The sequence below is a fragment of the Achroia grisella genome, unplaced genomic scaffold, assembly GCF_030625045.1.
Source record: "Achroia grisella isolate CSIRO2021 unplaced genomic scaffold, CSIRO_AGI_Agris_v1 utg35653, whole genome shotgun sequence".
Classification (NCBI taxonomy): domain Eukaryota; kingdom Metazoa; phylum Arthropoda; class Insecta; order Lepidoptera; family Pyralidae; genus Achroia; species Achroia grisella.
The window spans coordinates 14,371-37,424 of record NW_026712816.1 but is presented as its reverse complement, the minus strand read 5'-3'; positions in this window follow the sequence as shown (position 1 = coordinate 37,424).

Here is a 23,054-nt window from a genome sequence, read left to right as displayed (position 1 = left end):
AAATAATTATCATATTCTGATTAGTAGTATCAAAGATTATTCCGAACATACAAACATAGACTTTACCTCTCAATGAAGTTGACACTCCAAACCCGCGGAAGGTCTTATGCAGCGGCTGAAATCCAACTCCCGCCTGACGGATACGACTTTAGTCTAAGGACACCGCTAGGGGTTCGAACCTCAGCTCAGGCCGTCTTAATTTCGATCCCCGTTTGAATTGAAGGGGGCCCGGTTTTACAATGCTGGGGTAATCCATTCTGCGAGTACTTTCCCTCATGTCTCGGTTCTCACTGGTCTCCCCATTAACAAGTCTTTAATCTCTTTACAAAATCTGTTAATAGCACTAATATGTATAGACATGGTACAGTCAAAACTCTGTATCTAAATATATATAACTCAAAGGTGACTGACATAGTGATCTATCAACGCACAGCCCAAACCACTGGACGGATCGGGCTGAAATTTGGCATGCAGGTAGATGTTATGACGTAGGCATCTGCTAAGAAAGAATTTTGATTAAATCTACCCCCAAGGGGATAAAATAGGGGATGAAAGTTTGTATAAATCTTCTTCGATTTTCGACTGATTGAACTGAAATTAAAGATTGGAGCTACTATGATGAAGACGTTCGCTTAAATAGGATTTTGATAAATTCAACCCCCTGGGGGGATGATACAGGATATAAATGTATTAGTTTGAAACTATCAGTACCTAATGGAATAAATAAATTAAGACGAACAAAATAATTTTCAGTTCTTTAGGCTACTTTTATTTTAGAAAAAGAATATTAAATTCAACGCGGACGTAGTCGCGGGAACAGCTACTTCTTTTATAATTTTATGACCTCGACTCTTGCCATCGTAATCACGATGTTGGATTTAGGTTGTCGTTTACCGTCTATAAGTTACACCACAAAATAAGGGTGAGCTTCCACTTGGATAGATTGGATTATCAGGGATCGATTCAATTTAAATTGGCCACGTAACTAGTAATTAAATCCAATGCGGTTCCCTCTATCGCCCGGATTTACCGAGGCATAGAACGTGTTATAATATCATGGAACAGACAAAAAATGTTTGTTTTTTAATAATTTTTAAAGTGTTCATGTATATTTGACAAATAATAATATTGACGGCCTCGGTGGTCTGGCGATTTAGCACACTGCTTAATTCCGATGGTCGCGGGTTCGATTCCTCGCACGAGTATGATTGTTTTTGTCGGTCTGAGTGTTTTCTGTATAATATGTATGTATTTACGAGAAAAATATATCTATGTATTTATCAGTTATTTAGTACTTATAACACAAGCTTTAGGTAGTTTAACTTGAGACTAGATGACGCTGTGGGAGTTGTCCAGAGATTATTCTTATAATTTTCATGCTTTTTATGGTAAACTACCTGTGCTCCCGACTTCGTCCGCGTGAAGTTGGGTAGCATAAAATCTTACTAATATTATAAATGCGAAAGTTTGTGAGTATGGATTAATTACTTAACTCTACTTTGATGAAACTTTACTGTAATATAGAATATGCATCAGAATAACACGTAAGGTACAAATTTTATGCTGGCGAAACCACGGGTCCAGCTAGGACATTTCTCTAGGTCTCTAGCTAGGGTATTTCTCTTATTCTGTCATCCTCTATTTCATGTTACCCTAATATTTATTTAAAAATAAAAGAGAAACTTTTAAGTCTTATATATCATTTTTTTTTTATATTTTATCAACAGATTAATTAGTTAAAACCCGGTTAACAATATATACATATATATTACCTCTTCCGTTTATTCATGCATCATTGTGGATCAGATATGCGAATGAAAAATTAACGAATTTATTCATTCAAACTTAAACTTCGGAGATTTGCTTCGTGTTAGTTACAAATGTATTTAGTTCCAATCGATTTCGAATCGCTCTATAATCTTTTTAATTCAATTTTGATTAATAATATAAAATAATTTCCTAGAACAATTTACACAGCGCCATCTAGTACCAAGCTAAGCAGAGCTTATTTTATACAACTAATAGATATTTAGATATGATTTTTGGAAATGTATACATAATATACATAGAAGATAGATAGATAGATCTGCAGATTCTGCCAAACTGAAGAGGAAACGCCGCTTCACATCCTATGTGGTTGTAGCCCACTCATGCATAAACGAAATATCTCCTTTGGAAAGTTTACACTCTTTCCCGAGGAGATAAAAACCATCGCTCCTAAGAATATCCTTCAATTCTTGGCCCTGACGGGTCTAGGTAGCGAACTTTGAAAAAGGGCGAGCACAATAGATCTATGTAGGTCGCAGTGCTACAGGTACTACAAACATCTGACAATAGGGGGGAAGGGAATTGTTAGTAATCTGGATTGATAACCCCATTGCTAGCAATGTACCATATTAGGTCGACCTCCACGCGGTTCCCCCTGGAAACCATCGTGTTAAATTCCTGGTGAATTTGTCACGATGGGCTAACAGACCTGACCTCATGCACATCTTATCATCCTCCACTGGTGCCCCGCCAGCGTGAACCGTTAGCGCAGGCGGGTGGACCATGTCATTATCATACACAAAAAAAAACATCAGACAATAGCCCAAACAACCCAATAAAAAAAAAATAGATAATTGATTTATTGCCAACATAAAACAAATAATACAATTTACAATAAGACACAAAATAAGAATTAAATAATAACATAGAAAGTTGGCAATAGGAGCTGCCTCAGCTGTTGCTAATATAAGCACAACCTTAATGAGGTGCACCTATACAGCGCTGGTTTTCAGGCAGCCCCCATTACTCATTAAAAAAAAAACTAAGATGCGGGTTTTATATAAATTAAACAAAAAATATATATATTAAATAAGATACACAAATATAAATATACATATATAAAATGAATTACAATATACAACGCTCACAAAAACCAAAGATTCCACTCTACTACTACATACTACATTCTTATAATTTTCATGCTTTTTATGGTAAACTAGGTGTGCTCGCGACTTCGTCCGCGTGAAATAGTGGTCGTGGATAGCATAAAATTTTACTAAAATTTTAAATGCGTAAATTTCTGAATATGGAGGATTGTTAGTCTTTCACGCAAAAACTACTCAACGGACTTTCATGAAACTTTACTGTAATATAGAATATGCATCAGAATAACATATAAGGTATGAATTTCATGCTGGCGAAACCGTGGGCATAGCTAGTACTTATATATATATATATATATCTATAGATATACTGCACATGTTGTTACATGTTTTATTTAGTTCTTACATTTTTCCGGTAGCAAATAGCAAATTCGCAATATGCGCCAAAGTTGGAGCTTCCTCTACTTAATTCAAACAGACAGGCTTTTAAGCATAAGAGCTTTTAGCGATATCTTGTAGTCCGTAAGTCGTAAAGTTTCTAAGCGCTATATATAAAAAAACTATTTTGTGTTTGCAAAAGTTGTCTCATTTATTTACACTCATTCATTCATAATTTAAGAACCACGCTCTTGTCGTTGCATCTCTCGTTACTTTACACGATCTCGATGAAAGCAGTAGTTTAGCGGTTTAACAGACCGTCTTGTTTCCGATGGTCAAGGTTCTATTCTTCGCACGGTACAAATATTTATATTCATGAGTATGATTGTTTCTATCGGTCTGGATGTTTCCTATGTATATTATTTATGTATTTACAAATATGTATCTATGCATTTATGTATCAATTATCTGGTACCCATAACACAAGCTCTGCTTAGCTTGGGAGTACATGGCGCAAAGTGAATTATCCACGGATATTATTATTATTGATACACCAAAATAATAGTATAGTCACACGGAGAGATACTCGCGTCACTAACCATAAACAAAACCCTTTTATTTTTAGAACAATCTCTAAATAGAATACATTCAATCAAAAAAAGATGAAATGGGTATGCAGGGGTGAAATACCCTCCGTATAATTTATATGCATATAGGTACATACTATTAAAATATACTTATATTTACTGGGGTTATTTTGGTATTTGCTTAGCTTAGGACTAGATAGGATTGTGTGAATTGTCCTCAGGTACTATTATTATTTAATATTAACAACAACCTCGTAATGCATTCATTAAGATAAAAGTTATCTATGTCCACAAAATCTCAAACATTAATCATTAAAATCCGTTCAGCTGTTAATTAGTGAAAACGTAGCAAAGATTTTGTAGTTTATTTTATACTAGCTGTCCCGGCAAACGTTGTTTTGCCTTAAAATAAAAAAAAACATTAGGGGTGGACTACCCCTAACATTTAGGGGGATGAAAAATAGATGTTGGCCGATTCTCAGACCTACTCAATACGCTCGCAAAATTTCATGAGAATCGGTCAAGCCGTTTCGGAGGAGTATGAGAACGAAAACTGTGACACGAGAATTTTATATATAAGATGTATGTAGGCAAAAAGAAAATAGAGAAAATAACTTGAAATACCATAGGTTAGGAACGATTGGCACGATATTGAAGTATAAAACAAAATGTACAATGATAGAAGTATTCAAATACAAATTTATAGATAAAAGATTAAAAACATTAGCCAGTATATATCAAAAGATGTGTCTGTCATGCACAGTATGTTATTTATAATAGTATATACATATAGAGTATGTAATAAGCAAAGGTCCACAAGTTTGTGTATGTTTTAAAAATTAACTTATTTATTTATTCACATCATACTAAGCGAGCCTTACAGCTTCCCAATATGTTCGCTTAGGAAAAATTTTACAAAATATGAAATATTATTAATTTCACAAATATATATATATTAAAACAACTTATATTCATCTCTATTTCCGGTGTTACACGCCAGTATAGTATACAACAAAAGAGACAGATACAGTTTGTCATTTATAATAGTATGCATATAGAGTAACTAGCATATATCCACAAGTTTGTGTCTATGTATTTTAAAAATTAACTCATATCTACGTATCGTCGTACCTACATCTATGTACGTACATCGTAGCACCAAGGATAGAGATCTATCCTGTTATAGAAATTAACTCAAGTTCATATCTATTCACAATGCTACATGTATCGTAATTTCAATTACAACGAGCTTAACAAACCAACAAACTCACTTACGCGTTTATAATATTAATTAGAACTTGACTTTTTTTATCTGTCACAAAAACACTGAATTAAATTTTCGAGCGACTTCAAAACGTAATGGTTTTATTAAAAGAAATATTTAATATAAAACAGTTGATATATTTTAAATTAATTATTAGAGTTCGCAAGTACATTTAATTTTATTATAGTATATTAAAAATATTTAATAGACAAACAAGTATATAATTGGGTTACTTAGACTATTTAAAGCCTTTTAAAAATCCCAATATACTTTCGATAGAGTAGGTATTGTTTTTTTAATATATACATAGTGTTTACAAATAAAACATAATTAAGTAATTCCATAAGTTATCTAGTACCCATACCACAAGGTCTGCTTACCTTGCGACTGGGTCGTTATGTGTGAAATGTCCAGAATTGTAATATTGATATAAAAAGAAACTAGCAACTTTTTGCGACGCACAACCAAATTTTTGAATCACCTTCCAGAAATGGTATTTCCGAACCGATACGATATTGAAATCTTCAACAGCTTATTTCTTCTAAAAAGGTCGGCAACCTACTAGAAATTCCTCTGGTGGTACGGGTGCTTATGGGCGACGGTAATCACTTATATATAGGTGAGTCGCAAGTTCGTTTGTCCCCTGTGCTATAAAAAAATCGCTGAAGAATCAAAACAAAAGAAATTAATCAGACTATCGACCTGTGGAGACATAAACAATGTCGCGAACTTGCAATCTTTTATCCAAACGAATTTAAAAACAATGCCTTTGAAACTATTCGAATAAAAAAGTACAAAAAGAATTTCCTTTGCCCGCTTTATTTAAATAAAAAGGAACCCGCTGTTGAAATTTAAATGCAAACAGTTTACATTTATATTTCAACAAGGTGGACGACGAATTTGCTCGTTGCAGAAAAAAAAACAATTTAACACGCATCTCCTCTAATTACAGGACAGGTTTACACCAGATGTATTTAAGTGAGAGTCAGGATATAGTGGCAAAACCGGATATATAAGCGGATTTAAATTGATATAAACTAAAAACTGCTAACATACATTTGTGAGACGTGGACGCTAACCGCGGAAAGGGTCAATAAGCTACAAGTCATCCAACAAGTAAACGAGAAGACTGCGAAACACCGAGATCAGAAGATGCACTAGAGTTACCGACATCACCAATAGAATCGCACGTCTAAAGTGGCATTGAACCGGTCACGTATGTAGAAGCAGAGATGGCAGATAGACGTATAGATCCCTAATGGCAAAGAATGGAAGCAGAAGCGTAGGCAGACCAGGTGTCAGATGTTCGGACGACATCAAAATGATGGCAGGGTCAATCTGGACAAGGTGCGCCGCTGATCAAAGAATGAAAATTATATAAGAGAGATACGTTCATCAGTGGATTAATATATGCTGAATAAAAGGAAATTAAAAACTGTATTACGAATATAAACAGAACCAAACATGGGTGGATGTTTGGTCCATCTCACATACACACAAACAGTACACAAAATCTACTGAACGAATTTTGATGAAACTTTACTTTGTTATAACTACATCGCATCGCATAGGATAATGATAATGTTATATATATACATCATTATCATTATATAGTATAAAATAAAGTCACTGTCGCTGTCTGTCCGTCACTATGTATGCTTAAATCTTTAAAACTGCGCAACGGATTTTGAAGCGGTTTTTTTAATAGATAGAGTGATTCAAGAGGAAGGATATATATATATTTAATACATGTATACCCGTGCGAAGCCAGGGCGGGTAGCTAGTAGGCTATAAATTTCATGCGGGTGAAACTATGTTGCAAACAAAGCATGCACAGTTAGTCAGTCTATAAGCATATATTATATAATATATAGGTATATAACAAATGCATTGTAACGAAGAACCCAGCTGCTGTTATTTCCTGGTGGAGTTTATTATTCATATTCGCAAAGCGAGATCGTTTTGTATTCTATCGCGGATTTATTTCATCATAATTAATGTGCATTTATCAAAAGGTGAAAATATAGAATTCTTTGAACTGAAGTTCTACATTTAATATTTCATTGTTTAAGCGCAAACAATGTCTGTCATTTAAATAAAACTAAATTGATATTTATGAAACTAGTGATAGAGTCGTGACTTTGTAAACGCCGACCGAGAGGTCGTGAGTTCAAATCTGACGTCACCAGAATATTGTATGTAAAGGACATTGGACAAAATCTGACCCAGTCGACAAAAGTTTTCCTACAATATTCAAATTGAGTGAATTTGTTATGTATTAACAAATGATTAATTTTATATCACTATGGGAATAAAAATAAAGACGACTGCTATTTTTCTTAATCCTTGGTACTAATAAAAAAAAACAATAAAAACGCCCGAAAACTTATTATAATGTATATAACTTATTTAAAGAAAAAAAAACCTTAATATATTAATTTTATTCTTCATATTTTAGTCTGAATCCCATTATCTGCATTAATGCGACATATATATTCCTAAACTAGAGATGTTTATCTAAACTTCCTTCTCTATTTTTTTTCTGTAGCGAGTTATTACTAATTGTTAAATTGATTATTAATATTACCTTAAATTTGCATGTTCAATATATAACTGAATAAAAGTATTTATACCTAATGACAATGTAATTTTTTAGAGTAAATAAATATTTTTATATTAATATATTAATATGTATTCAAAAGATAATGGTTTTTACATTGACACTATAAAAATTAAAAACTAGAAAAAGTATTCATTCTTTTATGGCCAGCACTACTACTTTCAACAAGATGTTGTACATGCGTACCCTGTAATTTCATTCTCATATCTGGCCCGCCAAAAGTTTAATTTCAACAAGATGTTGTACATGCGAATACTTGTAAATTCACTGCTATATCTGACCCGTCAAACGTAACACAGCTTACAAAGGTAGTGTTAGTAATGTGGACTAATAAAAACATTGCTAGCAATGTACCATGTCAGGTTCACCTCACATGACGCTCTGACGCAGTTCCCTCTGGAAACCAACGTGATAAATTTTATGAATTTGTCACGTGGGTTAGCTGACCTGACCTCATTCTCATCTTATTCTTCACTAATACTCTGCCAGCGTAAACCGTTAGCGCAGGCGGGTGCACCATTTCATTATCAGCCATAAGAAACACAGCTTACAAAGAAGCTGTTATGTGACTGGTTGAAATGGATGAGACAGTAAACCTACGCAGATGACTTTGTACAAAGAAAATAATAAATTAAGATAATATTTGTTTTATATTTAGTTAAACCGCTAACGCCCAGCTATTGTAACCCATGTTTAATAACTACAGTACTGTTACACCGCAAACTCTTGGCTAAATTAAAATAATAATTTTTACGCATTAACCAACGAAATTGAGTCAAAAGCCAATTTGTTAGACCAAAATTACTTTTAGTCAAAACATAATTAGTGTCTTAATTACAGGTCATAAAATATGTCTTTAGTGCTTAGAAGTGTTGATAATTAGATAAAACGTAATCATTAATTTTTAGTATCTGTATATGATTTTCTCTTTGTGTATCATGCCTGCCTTGCATGCCTACAATCCTGAGATCATGAACTGATAATGATGGCCGACAAAATTAAAATTTATCTATTTATATGTCTGCCTGATTTTTCGGTAAAGAAAAACCCGATATTTTGACCAAACATGAATTCCTGAACTTTCAAAATTTACGCCGTATCAATTATCGAGGAGGCTTCAGTTGCTCCATAAATTTTTCAGTGTGTATGACATATAACCTTTCTTTTCTTTCTTTTTTTCTAAAATATTTAACAGACTGGCACCCTTCATATGTGGAAATGAAGGATGAATGTGGAATTCTAACTCACTAAAAAATTACACGGAGTACCTACGAGCGTCATTGTCTAATTACGGTATCTCGTGTGCATACTATCGTGACATTAATCCGCCCTGTAGATATTGTAAGGCAAGCCCCATCTCGTTGTTAGGGCAATATATTTTAGCCTTGCAGATATTGTAGGGCAATCCCCATCTCGTTGTTAGGGCAATCTATTTTAGCCTTGCAGATATTGCAGGGCAAGCCCCATCTCGTTGTTAGGACAATCTATTTTGGCCTTGCTGGTATTGTAAGGCAAGCCCAATCTCATTGCTAGAGCAATCTATTTTGGCTTTACAAATATTGTAGGGCAAGCCCCGTCTCGTTGTTAGGGCATTCTATTTTGGCCCTCCAAATATTGTAGGGCAAGTACCATCACGTTGTTAGCAACTTATTTCGCCCTATTCAGTTATGCAAATTTGTGGGTTAACTCTCACGAGACCGTTTAATTGAGGTGCTATATACCCTGCACTCGCCTCCTATATATAAAGGTCTAAAGATTAGCCACGCCAACAGTAGCAGTATTAAAAAAGTCATATATAGAGAATGGAGACAAAATACCCCAATTCTGAAAAATTACGTCGTGACATCACATTGTATTTTGTGATATCCATCCTTCTATCATGTATTGGAGACGCTTTAGTGCTCGAAAATGGCAACGCAGCGTCACACATAACACAAGCTCTACTTAACTTGGGACTAGATGGCGTGTGAACTGTCCAGGGGTACTACGTAGTTTTTTATATATCCGTCATTCTATCATGTATACAGCTCGATGGTTCATCAGAATTCTTGTAATTTTTTTATAAGTGAAATTCCATATATATAAAAAAAGGTCGGAAATATTTCATTAGGTGTGTGTGCGAAAATATTTCATATGTTATAAGTATATTGGCAATGAAATTAATTTACCCAACGAGAAACCCTCCCTTGTAATCCTCACGTCGCCACTAATACCTGTAGAAATATGAGCCCACTATATGTATGGGGATTAGTTATTGCCAAACTGTGTTGTTAATAACGTAACAAATGTACTGACACGTCTATTTTTATATACTTATTAAGGTACCTAATGATGGCCTCGGTGGTCTAGCGGTTTAGCACACATCTTATGGTTACCGGTTCGATTCCTCGCATGGTGCAAAAATTTTATATACTTGAATATGATTATTTGTATCGGTCTGGGTGTATTCTATGTATATTATGTATGTATTTAAAAAAAATGTATTTTAGATATTATATTATATATTTTATATAATCATGTTTATTTTTAAATACAAAAAAATATCTAAGTATTCATATTAGTTGTCTAGCCCCATAACACAAGCTCTGCTCACCGTGGGACTAGAGGGCGCTGAGTCAATTGTGCAGAGTTATTTATTATTATTTATTTATAATGCTGAAGAGGTGTATAGGTAAAACGCTACCTTCTGATGATTACGCATTCGATTCACGTTGAAGAATAATATTTATATTCATGTGCACGATTTTTTATTTGTACTCATTTAGGTATTTTTTATGTATTTTGAGTCAATTTCCTACATTACTGAATAGTATTTACAAAGAAAAAAGTTTTCATTTTTATAATAATAATTCAGTATCATTGTTTCTGCACTACTGATATAAATACTTAAATACATATTTAAGTAAACACATAGTATATATAGAAAACACGCTGACTGATACAAACATCATGTTCATGAATACAAATATTTTCATCGGGCAAGGAATCGAACCCGCGAACATCGGAAGTGAAGCGGTATACTAAACCGGTAGATCAGCGAGTCTTTCCTTAAACGAACCTTTGTATACTGGTAGATAATTTAGTTGTTAAAATGGTTGTGACACAAAGACCTCCATATAAAACAATGAGCACTATTTCACTAGTAGGAAAGGGACTTTTTCTATTTCTGTTGGTGATAATAGAAAATGCGGAAGTAGACTCGTTTTAACATGTGACTTCACTTGGCGAGGTTTTAAATTAATATTCAGTAATAAGAGCAGTAATAATAATAATAAACTGGACAACTTACACAGAGCTATCTAGTCCCAAGGCACAGATAACATAATATTACATACCCAAGGCAAGCAGAGATTCTATGGTTACTAGACAACTGAATTACTTTTATAAATAAGCACATAATTTGTACAGAAAATACCCAAAGCAACACAAACAATCATTATCATGAAGTGTTGGATTAACAGGTTAAAAGTGCACCTGCAAGGTGATCCGATGCAGCCAAGAGTGTAATAGTCCGCGAGTCAAAGCCTGTTTTCATCAATAATTTCTAAAATGTTTATGATAGTTGTATTGTGAAGCCTAGTAAAAATCAGCTGCAGTTCCGAGTGTAGGTTACGCACTATAAGTTACAAGTTCATATCTGTGATTAGTGGTCGCTAACTATGGGCCCCATCAACAAGCTCAGAGTCACTCAAAGGGCAATGGAGAGGGCTATGCTCGGAGTTTCTCTGCGTGATCGAATCAGAAATGAGGAGATCCGCAGAAGAACCAGAGTGACCGACATAGCCCGAAGAATTGCGACTTTGAAGTGGCAATGGGCAGGGCACATAGCTCGTAGGACAGATGGCCGTTGGGGCAGTAAAGTCCTCGAGTGGCGACCACGGACCGGAAGACGCAGCGTGGGAAGGCCTCCAGCAAGGTGGACCGACGATCTGGTCAAGATCGCGGGAAGGCATTGGATGCGAGCAGCGCAGGACCGATCGTCGTGGAGATCTTTGGGGGAGGCCTATGTCCAGCAGTGGACGTCTTCCGGGCTGCGATGATGATGATGATGATGATCTGTGATTAGAGCAGACCAGTCCCTACAAGCAACCTACCAACCTAGCAAGCAACATGCTTTGTTCTAATTAGAAAAAAATATATTATATAATTTGTTTACTTCTTGATGGACGGCGTTTGACTAAGATGCACTATAATTTTATACTCTTTTAACACTTCAAACGAAACACAACTTACAAAGTAACCAGTTGGTTATATATTCAATATTTTTTCTATTTGAGTATTTAATTGAATTAGTGCTAATTGGTAGTTTGTATTCACACACTTAAACTTAAAAATGTAAAGTAATAATAAAATTATTTAAAAGAGCAACACGCAAGTTTCTTGCTCGTTCTTCTTGTGATGAGACAGCTTTCCGAACGAGCGGTAGATTAAAAAATGTAATGACTATTCAAAAGTGCTTCAATGTAAGTTTATTTGAATAAATGATTTTCTATTCTATTCTATTCTTGGCGACTGAAACAGGTAAAACTTAGGTACACACGCAGATGTCTTTTCCAACGTGAATTTCAGATGGTCAGATGATATGAATGGTCAGACAAGAAGACAAAATACGTTACGTCTTAACTATTATTTTTTAATCAATCTAGAAATAATATAAAATGTTTTTGACTATTTAAATAGTATCTAATCAAGAGAAAGTCATATGCATTACAAGACAATACAAACAAACGTATACCTTTTATATTTGCTACCAGCCGCGACTTTATCCACGTGGAATTTCTTTTTCTAATATAAAAGTAGCCTAAGTTACTCGTTATTACATAGGCTGCCTGCCAAAAAATTCCCGTTAAAATCGGTCCAGCCATTTCAGAGATTAGCCGGAACAAACAGACCGACAGACAGACAGATAAAAATTGTAAAAAATGATATTTTGGTGTATGCACCGTATTTACATTCATATGCATATAGTAAAAACAGTTATTTCAATATTACAAACAGACACTCCAATTTTATTTATATGTATAGATATACTACTCCAAAATCCAATTGTCTACATCAAATGCTGTTTATTTATATAGACACCGTCGGCTCGGGTCTGAATGGGTCCCATTGCGTACCTAAATTGGGATTGAATGATTCGAATCTGCTACTCCACTTCAAAAGTTTCGAGGGACCCGGGTACATTGTAACGGAATTCACATTAAGACTTTAAATCTGACATAAGTAGGTATTAAGTAAATAAGTGATACCTTCATTGTATAGACAGACTGTATTGTTATATAGGTATTGTTATAGATAGTAGTTAATTTTTAAATTCTTTATAACTGCTAATAAAAAATATATGTTTATTATAGATAGAATGATTTTGTAACTGTTAATAAAAAATATAATAAATGTTGTTGTTTTATATTGTATATATATTGTCCGCGGTTTCACTCGCGTGAAATTTATAGCCTATATGTTATTCTGATGCATTAGCTATATTACTGCAAGGTTTCATCAAAATCCGTTTAGTAGTTTCTGCGTGTAAGAGTAACAAACATCCTACCATACTCACATACTTTCGTGTTTATAATATTAATAGATGTAGATATCTATAATCTTAGGACAATACACATAGCGCCATCTAGTCCCAAGTTAAGCTAGCTAAAGCTTGTATTATGGGTACTAGATAACTAATATAAATACATAGATATTTTATCGTAAATACATACATATTATACAAAGAAACACTCAGACGGATACAAACAATCATATTCATGACTATAAATGTTTGTGCCGTGCTAAGACTCGAACCCGCGACCATCGGAAGTGAACCACTAGATCACCGAGACCGTCAATAAAAAGAAAATGCAGGCAATATTAGGATTAAGGGGGAGTATTGCATATTAGTGCAGCTTATAACACTCCCTAATGCTAATCAGATAGGCTAATCATAAATGTGTTTTTTATTCTAAATTTGTACATTTTGTTTTATACTTTCCTTAACAATCGTTCCTAATATGTCTCCGTATTTCAAGTCATTTTCTGTATTTCCTTGTTATCTATATGCTATAAAATAAAACTACAACAATAACTGCTCTTAGAAATATACTGATAAAAACATGAGAAAAACCTACTATACCGTTGGCGATTTCCTAACTAATACATCAATATAACGACCTAACTACGAGTGAGTGTATGATGACGTAATATAACAATAAAGCGATCCGGCTCGAAGGACCAACAAAAGTTACACAATCTTTATATTAGATAAGTTGATAATTTGAGTACCGCGTATTTGGATAATAAATACAGTAAAATAATAAGAGTTACGCCTACTCTAATAATACAAAATTATACGTCGATTTCAAGCGACAATATTGCGACATATACCTTATGCTTATAAAGTACATATTTAATACAATCTAAAATTTACAGCGTTGCTCGTACATATTACCAATTGAATTTTTCACATCTGTCTTTAGTTAATCATAATAATTTGTTTAAACCTTATTAGTCATTTACATTTAATATAGTTATAATAAAAGTACCCAAAAATAGTTTGTAATATAATATTATACAGTATAAATATATAATTCCATCATCCCCTAATTGGGAGTGTCATTAGTAATATTTATTGGTTTGGAATATTAAAACACTAAATAGTTGAGTAAGATTTCTAATATTCATAAAATAAAACATAAATAAAATAACATTTGAGTACAATAAAATGATGCAAAACTATAGAATGAATTTTACAAGAGAATGACTGTAAGTGAAAAGCGCAGGTGGCGCCCTCACACAACTAAAGTACAAATACAATATTGAGTGACATCAGTAAGCAAATATCATCATCTGCTTCTTCCTTATCCCATTTATTTGGGGTCGGCATAATATGTTTTTCGCTTACATTCATCCCTGTTCGCAGTCATCGCGTAATTTACTTCCTTTCTTACTACCATATGATCTTTCACAGAGTCCATCCATCTCTTTTTCGGCCTTCTTCTGCCCTTATAACCATCCACATTCATATGTAACACCTTTAAATATTATCCTCTTCCTACGCATTACATGTCCATACCATGATAGACGATTATTCTTCAACCTCTCCGACACCGGTGCCACTTTCATACTTCCTCTAATTTATTCATTCTTTATCTTATCCATTCTTGTTCACACCACACATCCACCTCAACATTCTCATTTCAGTTGCATGCAGTCGTCTTTCACGTCAGTAAGCAAATAATATATCATTGCTTATATGTATATGTTTAGTAGTTATATATTGGATATATCTGTAAGATTAGAAAAATATTTTTATTTATTAAGTTGATATTTGCAACACATCACAGAAGTTGAGCACAGAGATAAATTAAATAGATGAATATCGAATACTATCGAGATTACAGAATAAACTGTAATGTTAACTGTTGAGTTAACATTTATTCTGCAATTTATATCCGACCAAGACTAACTTTTAATTCTTTCCTTCGTATTTGACGAAATAAGCGGAGCGTTATACAAATTAAGCAATTTAAATGGATGACGAGAACCACTTGCATTGTTCGGATTTAGTCAATAGTTGCTAGATCTAGTCGATTGCGTGAAAACGTGTATGTATGATTTTGTGGAAGGAGCTCGGATTATATTATCATAAATTCATATTAATATTCATGCAATTTAAAAAGGAGAGGTCAAAAGGATTTTTTTATTTTTTACCGTTAATTAATAACATTGGAATGTTAATATTCTACCAATTAAAAAAACAGAGGGGGTCAAAAGGAGTTTTTTTACAATTTCCGTTATAAGAGTTACATTAGACCGTTTTTCTAGGTAAACCGATGTTGATGATTCCTTTCTATATGTTATTGAACTTAACAATGTGGTTGAAATCGGTTTTTTCAGCCTGATAATAGTATTATTTTTGGTAACAAATGTACTAATATAAAATGTAAATAGATTTAATTGAACGGTTAGTAATCATACTTACCTAAATGTTAAAAAAACAGACCACTTTGTAAAAAGTGATTATTTTAATGTAAAGTTTTAAATATTGTCCATGGCAAGCTTAATACAGCCATGAATAAACATAAATGTAATAATTAATTTTAAAAGCCCAATAATAGAAAATTTTAAACAAGTAAATATAATTAAGGCGAAATCAACTCTAAGTATACACACCAAGTTTCACAATGGCCCGCTTTACTAATCAGTTGAATTTTCATAAAAGTGAATTTTGCCCTTGGAGTCCTAATTAATTGGAGTTTTTCAACAATTAAAATACAGCTAGCTACTAACTTTAATTACCTGTCGCCGACACTTGGGCCGCAGCGATTCCAAGATTTCCCCGTTAAATGGTCTACACACGACCCTAAAATCGGAGGTCAATATCCGAGCAGGAGTTAGTGGTAAAATCGGATTGGAGCACACATTGCAACGGTTTAGACTAAGCTCACATTATAAGGTGTTTTTAACTAATCCTGTGATACCACTAATATGTTGACATGTTCTAGAGGACTAAGATGCATTGTCTCTAAGTGTCCTAAAAATTCATTCAATTTAATACAAAGCAAGCTCTAGGCGGCGGAAATAGATGAGGTCTGGGTACCTCAATCAAGATAACTTTTTACAGTCTACCTCTGATATAAGGAATCAGTCTGTGCTGTTCAGACCACAGCGTTCCCCCTTGAACTGCTGCGAAATCGGAGCAGATCTGTTCCGGACAATGTTATTTCATCTCCGCCATCATTGCTCCAAAATTATGTTTATAGGCCTCGGGTTTATGATAACTCAACTTCGGTTTCGTTACACACGAGGCGACAATGCTTCCCAGAGGATAATTGCACCTAAATATTTGACTCAATATAAGGTTATTTAACACTTTCCCAACCTCTGCTCCGTTGCCCCTAATTTTAGTATGGTGTGGAGAATATTATAGAAAGTAAACAGCGGTGTACGTTGATTTGTTTTTGAATTCTTAATAAATCTTGAGGTTATTTTAGAAGTTAGAACGAGAGTTTCGGCGCCTAGTGACTTGGTATTCTGACTCCAAAGATTAAAAAATCGAGTTTGGCCTACACCTTCCTACGCCTACACTTTGTGTATCTGAATTTATATTTCTGACTAATATCACTGATGGAAATACGACAAAGAACTAAATTTATCCTTAAAACAGAAGACTCACTTGCTTAAAGCAAGTGAGTCTTCTGTTTTAAGGATGGCATATGCTGGTGGGGCATCAAGTGAAGAAGATAAAATCATTGTGACCAATATTAAACTGGTGCGCATAAATTAGCGGTGTTCTATATGGGCACGACCATGTGGAAATAAATCTGACATAATATTAGTGGGGCCAAAAGTCCCCATTATTAATAACCCTTCCCCTCACTAAATTGCAATCGAAATTCAGAGAACTAACACAAATCTCATTATATTATATAAAGATGAACATGGACACGAAGGACAACGTGGTAGCAAACCTGAAGTATATCAGTGGGGCCAAAAGTCCCTATTACTAATAATCCCTTCCCCTCACTAAATTGCAATCTAAATTCAACGAACTAACACAAATGTTATTACATTATATAGAGATGAACATGGGCACGGGGGACCACGTGGTTGCAAATCAAACATTGTATGTCAGTGGGGCCAAAACTCCCTATTACTAACAAACTGTTCCCCCCACTAAATTGCAATCGAAATTCAGAGAACTAACACAAATCTCATAATATTATATAGAGATGAACATATATGTATAGGCCTCAGCTGAGAACAAAAGCGGGGGCTATTACGTTTTTTCATCCAACTCGATCGGGTCAAATGGGAAGGCATCAACGGAATGGCCACCAGTGAGACTTGACGCGCCTGCTGCGTTATCGAGATGTCGTAATACTAATTTAGGGTGTCGGTATACTGGCGTTTTTTCCTTCTTTATTATTAACGTGGGAAACTGTACACACTGGAGTGTCTCGCGGGGGTATTTCACTCCTACTTCACCCTTGTTTTGTAAAATGTGTTTCGGGTAAAGGAAATAATAGGTAATTTTATTTATCTCAACCTTTAAATCATTATAGCCAGATATAAAGGCGGGGTAGCATCGCTTTAATACGTGTTGATGGAGAAGGGCTGACAAATTGTGACTTAGTGTGACAAAAGAGTGGGATATTTTTGTGTTACTAAATTTCATGCCACTATGTTTCTAAATCTAAAATACCTAAGTACTATGTGAGCTAACAGACATTATCCTGCTTTAACTATGATATCGAATTCGCAAATAACTTTCCTAATAAAAGTTATTTGCGAATTTAAAATCCATAGCTTCGCTCAATTTTCTTAGTTTTTTCTGTCGTAAGATCCTTCTCCTGACAGTAACAAATAAATAAAAGAAACAATTAGCGAAATCGGTCCAGCTGATACTAGATGGCGAGACTAAGACTAGCTATGGCGAAATGTAAATAATAAACGAACATAGTTCAAATATCATAATACGTTTCGTCACATTAGAGACGGGGACATTCATAAATATGAGCTATTGTGACAAGGACGTTCAAGGTTTCAAAATATCACTAAATTCTTGTGGCGTAATTTATGTTTATTAAAAGTTCGTACGTCGTAGATGAAGACAACTTGATTTGTGACTCAATATATCTAGTGTGCGGTTACCCTAAATATGCCTAACAGAGGAGGGTCTGAAAGTCGATTACAAGAGAGGTCGTTTTTAAAGTCTTTTGTTGTAATTATGAACGAAATTAACCGCAGGTTTTAATGGTAGATAATTTATTTTACTTTTGACGATTAGCTAAATGGATTTTTTTCTATTTAATTATAGTGGCAAACGTTAAGTGGTATATATGACACATCATCACAAGGTAACGAATGGAATGATGTGATAACGTATAAATATATAGCAATAGTACATAAGCTATTTATTTATATTTATATATGCTATAATAGATTATACATAAATAGCTTATTTACAGTTGGCACTTACGACGCCTAAAACTAGCATGTTGTGTGTCGCAATATTTTGTTGAACAATTTAATGACAGTAGTAGAGAAAACTGCACCGACATTGACATCGCTGTTACTCCAGTCAGCTCGTGACCACGACTAGTGCAACCTAGTTGAAACGGAGGGAAGAGGATTGTTAGTATTGTGGACCCCACTAGCAATGCACCATGTCAGGTTGACCTCCATGCAGTTCCCTCTGGAAACCATCGTGATAAATTCCTGGTGAATTTGTCACGATGGGCGAACTGATCTGACCTCATGTTCATCTCATCATCCTCCACGGGTGCCTCGCCAGCATAAACTGTATAGGCGGATGCAACATTCCATTATCATCCATAAAAAAAAACGTAGTTGAAACGTTAAGAGAGGTAAATACCTTTATTTACCATAAAACTGTCACGTTACTAGTGTCAAAACTCGATTAACAATATAAATAATATTTAATGTCAGCTTGTTTGTTATTTCAATACGTACAACAACTTCCTCTTTTTCAAGTTTATCAATAATAGACTTGTCTGTTAAAAAAATAAGAACAGCATTCTGTCCAAAAGTCAGTTTAAATGTCTTCCTCAGATGGCGTTATATGAGAGCCCATTATAGAGGTCTCTAGAGGGCTCGACAGATTGAGTCCAATCTCATCATGATCTTATACGTTCTTGTTTTACGAGTAGGTATATATTGCACATATAGAGCAATATCATTAAAAACAAATCTACTTATTTATGTATAGTATAATAAAGATAGATAGATGAGATTTTTTTTGTATTTTAGTACATACCCTAGGCTTTGTTATTTTATTATATATATATATTTAAACCAATGCAATGCAATGTGGGTTTACCTGCATGTGTGTGCTACAGCAATACAAAATGGTACGTAGCTCAGTGTGGAGAATCACTCAAGGAGCAAAACACTGAATTTCTGCTATCGTTCTAAATGTACTCTTTATTTAAAACTAAAAGAATAGAAAATCCTTTATTTAAATAAACTTAATTTAAGTACTTTCGAATAGTCAAAACATTTTTTTAATCTATCGCTCATTCGAAAAGCTGTGTGTGTGTTTTAAGAAGAACGAGCAAGAAATTTGTGTTTATAAAAAAGAATAATGGTTTCATTATTTTGTATATATATTTGATTTGTTTTTAATTGATGAACTAATAGTAGTAAGTCGAGAGTTTTAGAATATCTTCCTTGTACGGTATGTCATAGTACAGCCATCAGCATTTTTATTTTTTGGGCCATATTATAAATACTTACAAAGTAAGATACATATGAATTAATATTATAATACAAATATAAATTTGTCTCTGTGGTCACAGAACTGACGACGGCACTGCCACTGTAGATGAACACTACGGTACACTACGCCTTCCATAAGATAAGAGAGCTACAAGGTATGAAATAAGATTTCATGCCTCTTATTTTCTGGTATAGCAATGTCACATGATATCGTGATCTGCAGATCTATTCATATAAGTATATAGGCGTCGGTTACCGTTTTCCATTATGAGGACCAGTTAGTTGCCTATTGTAACTTTTACATAGAAAAATGTTACGTAATTAGGCGTAACAAATTCTAACTGTATTGTAAAAGAACAATGAGTAACGTTGAGAAAATGAGAAACTCTCGTTTTAAGGCCCTTCGTACACAAGCCTACTCAAATATTCGATAGTTTACCATTGAGGTTAGTACACGAGTCGCGTCGCTGACGTTTGTCCCGCGACTCGCATCGCACCAGTCGTGCGCTACCTATCGGCCGAGATCGTGCCTATGTCTCGGCGTATTCCAAGATGGCGGAGCATTAGACGTTTTCTAAACGTGTGATCTGTGCAATGTTAATTGACAGCGTAAAACGGCGTCAATATAATCGCACTAGATGAAAACCCGGCTTCGCTCGGGTGAAATGTGGGTAGATATTTCTGTAATCATCGGTTCTCATGGAATATTAAACGTAAGCAAGGCATGGATTTGTAAAGCTTCGTTCATTGTTTTTAATAAATGTAGTAAATAAAAAGTGCAAAAGCTTTTATACAAATAATTTTTATTATTTTGAAAACTTTAAGTTGGGTTAAAAAGGACTTGTATCCAGAGCCGTAAAACAAATTAATAAAAAAAACGTCAACGACCGAAGAAAATGCTAGTGAAATGAAAAGATGGCGACTGCGGTTTGTTTGTCAGTGTCATTAGAATTTAACGAAATACTCCATAATACGAATTTTGCGGATACATGTTGTCGACTCGAAATCAATATTTTTTTATGTTCTGTTATTCACATAAGATTTCGAGTCTACTGTACCCCTTAATGAAATTATTAATATAGATTATTGACCGATGACGTCATTTTCATTACGAAATCACATACAAAAATCATTGCGATCGAAGTTAGATAATTAGCCCACTGTTTAGTCGCTACGCCTAATACTGACTGAATAGGCGATTTGCATCTTGCGATACAATGTCGTGTGTAGACTCGCGAATCGTTACTAATGGGGGGAAATGGGATTGTTAGTAATGTGGACTAATGAACCCATTACTAGCAATGTACCATGTCAGGTTGACCTCCACGCGGTTCCCCCTGGAAACCATCGTGTTAAATTCCTGGTGAATTTGTCACGATGGGCTAACTGACCTGACCTCATGCTCATATTATCACCCTCCACTGGTGCCCCGCCAGCGTAAACCGTTAGCGCAGGCGGAAGCTCCATTCCATTATCACATACAAAAAAAAATCGTTACTAATGTACTATACAACATCAGTATCGAATATTTAAGTAGCCTTGTGTACGATGGAGCTACTACAAATACTTGTTCAAGAATCTTCTTACTTAGCACTTAAACTGGGAATTGAATTAGCGTTATTTCCCACAAGAAAACTGTTACCGTTCGTTAAACTTGCGACCCATTGACGTTTTAGGATCAAAGCAAAACGACTTGGAGTGCTGTTAAGTACAGTTTAACTTAAATTTACTTATACAGTAGCAAATTGTAAGCGAGTGGCTCTATCCATTAGTGATTGCAGTTACTCTCTTTCTACTACTTATTTCTATCTATAAATGTTATTATTCGTTTACTCTACTGCAAATAGGTATGTTTTGACCATTTGTCGGTGTATACATTTTATCTGGATGACTGAATTTCGGTAAGCGATTCTTTTGTAGAGTACTTCGGTGGTCTAGCAGTTTATGATGGTCGCGGGTTCGAATTTTGATACTGTATAAACATTTATATTCACGAGTATGATTGCTTGTATTAGTATGGATGTTTTCTATGTGTATCATGTATGTATTTATAAAAAATAAGTATGTATCAGTTGTCTAGTATCAATTACACAAGCTCGGCTTATCTTGGAACTAGATAGCGCTGTGTGAATTGCCCAGTATCATTACATAGTATAAAACAAAGTCGCTGTCGCTGTCTGTCCGTCCCTATGTATGCTTAAATCTTTAAATTTTGATGCGTTTTTTTTATAGATCAAGATGAAGGTTTATATATATCGTACATATACACCCGTGCAAAGTCGGGGCGAGTAGCTAGTTATTAATATATGAATTTAGAGAAAAATGGATAATTTGAAAGTACTCATAGACACTTCAATTTTATTGTTTTTGTATACATATATTTTTGGAACCGTATTTTTTTCTATAAGATTGATTTCGCGGCTACCTTTCATCTCGAGCCAACAGCTGGCGAAAGAAATCGCACATTACCTGCTCATATTAAATTCTAAATGCAATATTAACGTCGGAAACGCGCAGTTTTCGCAACAGGTGACGTGTAATTTATTCCGGTCCGGACGTGACGTCACTGCAGTGTAATGTTATTGGCTGGGCTACGTTTGCATGCTAATCACACGGATATGTGAAATTCTCGTTATTAAGGCGGTTCATAAGTTTAATATTTTATTCATTAAATACGATTTGTTAAGTTATTTTTATACATAGATTAGACTAGTGAACAACCAAGGGTCGAAATTCGACCATAATTCATTTAAATTATAAGTGTAAGCATTATTAAGTTTCTATTGTCAAAGACTACACTTCTATACGTGTATGTAGCAAATACATAGCAGTATGTGTATTTTTTTTATTGATTTAATGTATTTTTATGTAGTATATAAATAAATAATGTATCTTTTTTTTTCAAAGAACTAGAATGATGTTGTTATTGGCTGGGCCAAGTTTGCATGCTAATATCACGTATATGTGAACTTCTCGTTATTAAGATTGATAAGATAATAGCTTTAATATTTCATTAATAAAATAAGATTTGTTAAGTTTATTTATACATACATTAGTTAATTCTATAATTTATCTTTTTTTAAAGAACTCGAATGCTGTTGTTG